The sequence below is a fragment of the Anneissia japonica genome, unplaced genomic scaffold (assembly GCF_011630105.1).
Source record: "Anneissia japonica isolate Jap-2015-1 unplaced genomic scaffold, ASM1163010v1 scaffold13183_len11186_cov114, whole genome shotgun sequence".
Taxonomy (NCBI): domain Eukaryota; kingdom Metazoa; phylum Echinodermata; class Crinoidea; order Comatulida; family Comatulidae; genus Anneissia; species Anneissia japonica.
Window position 1 is genome coordinate 1 of NW_022702486.1, and position 4,079 is coordinate 4,079.

The following is a 4,079-nucleotide window of genomic DNA, read 5'->3' on the forward strand; positions in this document are numbered from 1 at the left end:
CGATAAAATTTAGAAAGACCAGGAAAAGTAATATGGAGAACCCGGGCATTGATCCCGGTACCTCTTACATGCAAAGCGAGCGCTCTACTATTTGAGCTAGTTCCCCTTCTAAGTTTGGAAGTACTGACAATCCTAATGTTTTTAACAAAGTAAGAGACGACTGGAGAAAATAATTTGGACAACACGAGCATTGATCCCTGTATGCTCTTTCCATTCCCCTTCCCACCCCACCTGTAAAGCTAGCGCTCTACGAACAATTTACCCTTTTCAGATAAACAATACGAAGTAGCTGCATAATATTTTTAACAAAATTTAGAAAGGCCATGAAATAACATTGAAAACCCGGGCATTGACCCCTTTACCTCTCTCACATACAAAGCGACCGCTCTACCATTTGAGCAAGTTCCTCTTCTGAGTTTGTAAATACTCAGACTAGCCCTAATGTTTTTAATAAAGTAAGAGACGCCTGAAAAAAAATTAATATGGAGAACCCGGGCATTGATGCCGGTACCTCTCACATGCTAAGCGAGTGCTCTACCATTTGAGCAATTTTCCCCCTTCTCAGTTAAACAATACGGATTAGCTACGTAATAACTTCGACAAAATTTAGAAAGACCAGGAAAAGTAACATGGAGAACCCGGGCATTGATCCCGGTACCTCTCACATGCAAAGCGAGCGCACTACCATTTGAGCTAGTTCCCCCTTCTCAGTTAAACAATACGGATTAGCTACGTAATAACTTCGACAAAATTTAGAAAGACCAGGAAAAGTAACATGGAGAACCTGGGCATTGATCCCGGTACCTCTCACATGCAAAGCGAGCGCTCTACCATTTGAGCTAGTACCCCTTCTAAGTTTAAAAAATACTGACTAGCCCTAATATTTTTAACAAAGTAAAAGACGCTCTACTTTATTTTCACCAAAGTAAGAGACGCGCTTGAGAAAATAATGGAGAACCCGGGCATTGATCCCGGTACCTCTCACATGCAAAGCGAGCGCTCTACCATTTGAGCTAGTTCCCCTTTTTGAATTTGGAAGTACTAACTAGCCTAATGTTTTCAACAAANTTTTCAACAAAATAACAGACGGCTGGAGAAAATAATTTGGACAACCCAAGCATTGATTTCGGTACCCACTTCCCTCCCCTCCACCTGTAAAGCTTGCGCTCTACGAACAATTTACCCTTTTCAGATAACCAATACGAAGTAGCTGCATAATATTTTCAGCAAAATTTAGAAAGGCCATAAAATAATATTCAAAACCCGGGCATTGATCCCTTTACCTCCCTCACATACAAAGCGACCGCTCTACCATTTCAGCAAGTTCCTCTTCTAAGTTTGTAAATACTCAGACTAGCCCTAATGTATTTAACAAAGTAAGAGACGCCTGAAAAAAAAATTAATATGGAGAACCCGGGCATTGATCCCGGTACCTCTCACATGCAAAGCGAGCGCTCTACCATTTGAGCTAGTTCCCCCTTCTCAGTTAAACAATACGGATTAGCTACGTAATAACTTCGACAAAATTTAGAAAGACAAGGAAAAGTAATATGAAGAACCCGGGCATTGATGCCAGTACCTCTCACATGCAAAGCGAGCACTCTACCATTTGAGTTAGTTCCCCTTCAAAGTTTGAAAAATACTGACTAGCCCTAATATTTTTAACAAAGTAAAAGACGCTCTACTTTATTTTCACCAAAGAGAGAGACGCGCTGGAAAAAATAATGGAGAACCCGGGCATTGATCCCGGTACCTCTCACATGCAAAGCGAGCGCTCTACCATTTGAGCTAGTTCCCCTTTTTGAATTTAAAGCGAGCGCTCTACCATTTGAGCAAGTTCCTATTCTGAGTCTGTCTCTTATACACATCTAGATGTGTATAAGTGGACAACCCAAGCATTGATTTCGGTACCCACTTCCCTCCCCTCCACCTGTAAAGCTTGCGCTCTACGAACAATTTACCCTTTTCAGATAAACAATACGAAGTAGCTGCATAATATTTTCAGCGAAATTTAGAAAGGCCATGAAATAACATTGAAAACCCGGGCATTGATCCCTTTACCTCCCTCACATACAAAGCGACCGCTCTACCATTTGAGCAAGTTCCTCTTCTAAGTTTGTAAATACTCAGACTAGCCCTAATGTATTTAACAAAGTAAGAGACGCCTGAAAAAAAAATTAATATGGAGAACCCGGGCATTGATCCCGGTACCTCTCACATGCTAAGCGAGCGCTCTACCATTTGAGCTAGTTCCCCCCTTTCTCAGCTAAACAATACGGATTAGCAACATAATAACTTCGATAAAATTTAGTAAGACCAGAAAAAGTAACATGGAGAACCCGGGCATTGATCCCGGTACCTCTCACATGCAAAGCGAACGCTCTACCATTTGAGCTAGTTCCCCTTCTAATTTGAAAAATACTGACTAGCCCTAATATTTCTCACAAAGTAAAAGACGCTCTACTTTATTTTCACCAAAGTAAGAGGCGCGCTGGAGAAAATAATGGAGAACCCGGGCATTGATCCCGGTACATCTCACATGCAAAGCAATAGTTCTACCATTTGAGCTAGTTCCCCTTTCGATTTTTTGAGTAATAACTATCCTAATGTTTTCAACAAAGTAACAGACGGCTGGAGAAAATAATTTGGACAACCCAAGCATTGATCTCAGTACCCTCTTCCCTTCCCACCACCTGTAAAGCTGGCGCTCTACGAACAATTTCCACTTTTCACATAAACAATACGAAGTAGCTACATAATATTTTCAACAAAATTTAGAAAGGCCATAAAATAACATTGAAAACCCGGGCATTGATCCTGGTACCTCTCACATGCAAAGCGAGCGCTCCACCATTTGAGCTAGTTCCCTTTCTCAGTTTGGAAGTACTGACAATCCTAATGTTTTAAACAAAGTAAGAGACGACTGGAGAAAATAATTTGGACAACACGAGCATTGATGCCTATATGCTCTTTCAATCCCCCTTCCCACCTCACCTGTAAAGCTAGCGCTCAACGAACAATTTACCCTTTTCAGATAAACAATACGAAGTAGCTGCATAATATTTTCAACAAAATTTAGAAAGGCCATGAAATAACATTGCAAACCCGGGCATTGACCCCTTTACTTCTCTCACATACAAAGCGACCGCTCTACCATTTGAGCAAGTTCCTCTTCTAAGTTTGAAAAATACTCAGACTAGGCCTAATGTTTTTAACAAAGTAAGAAACGCCTGAAAAAAATTAATATGGAGAACCCGGGCATTGATCCCGGTACCTCTCACATGCTAAGCGAGCGCTCTACCATTTGAGCTAGTTCCCCCCTTCTCAGTTAAACAATCCTGATTAGCTACATAATAACTTCGACAAAATTTAGAAAGACCAGGAAAAGTAACATGTAGAACCCGGGCATTGATCCCGGTACCTCTCACATGCAAAGCGAGCGCTTTACCATTTGAGCTAGTTCCCTTTCTAATTTTGAAAAATACTGACTAGCCATATTTTTAACAAAGTAAAAGACGCTCCACTTTATTTTCACCAAAGTAAGAGACGCGCTGGAGAAAATAATGGAGAACCCGGGCATTGATCCCGGTACCTCTCACATGCAAAGCGAGCGCTCTACCATTTGAGCTAGTTCCCCTTTTTGAATTTGGAAGTACTAACTAGCCTAATGTTTTCAACAAAATAACAGACGGCTGGAGAAAATAATTTGGACAATCCACGCATTGATTTCGGTACCCACTTCCCTCCCCTCCACCTGTAAAGCTGGCGCTCTACGAACAATTTACCCTTTTCAGATAAACAATACGAATTAGCTGCATAATATTTTCAGCGAATTTTAGAAAGGCCATGAAATAACATTGAAAACCCGAGCCTTGATCCCTTTGCCTCTCTAAGATACAAGGCGACCGCTCTACCATTTGAGCAAGTTCCTCTTCTAAGTTTGTAAATACTCAGACTAGCCCTAATGTTTTTAACAAAGTAAGAGACGCCTGAAAAAAAATATTAATATGGAGAACCCGGGCATTGATCCCGGTACCTCTCACATGCTAAGCGAGCGCTCTACCATTTGAGCTAGTTCC

At 41.2% G+C, this 4,079-nt stretch overlaps 6 non-coding genes across 6 annotated transcripts; all 6 read right to left on the reverse strand.

Moving 5' to 3' along the window:
• Window positions 1-950: 950 nt before the first annotated feature.
• On the reverse strand, window positions 951-1,023 carry Trnaa-ugc. Its single transcript has one exon. It is a non-coding gene; the product is annotated as a tRNA-Ala (tRNA).
• Window positions 1,024-1,405: 382 nt separating this feature from the next.
• Window positions 1,406-1,478, reverse strand: Trnaa-ugc. Its single transcript has one exon. It is a non-coding gene; the product is annotated as a tRNA-Ala (tRNA).
• A 247-nt stretch (window positions 1,479-1,725) lies between these two features.
• On the reverse strand, window positions 1,726-1,798 carry Trnaa-ugc. Its single transcript has one exon. It is a non-coding gene; the product is annotated as a tRNA-Ala (tRNA).
• A 385-nt stretch (window positions 1,799-2,183) lies between these two features.
• Window positions 2,184-2,256, reverse strand: Trnaa-agc. The gene has a single exon. It is a non-coding gene; the product is annotated as a tRNA-Ala (tRNA).
• Window positions 2,257-3,246: 990 nt separating this feature from the next.
• On the reverse strand, window positions 3,247-3,319 carry Trnaa-agc. Its single transcript has one exon. It is a non-coding gene; the product is annotated as a tRNA-Ala (tRNA).
• Window positions 3,320-3,564: 245 nt separating this feature from the next.
• On the reverse strand, window positions 3,565-3,637 carry Trnaa-ugc. The gene has a single exon. It is a non-coding gene; the product is annotated as a tRNA-Ala (tRNA).
• Window positions 3,638-4,079: the final 442 nt, after the last annotated feature.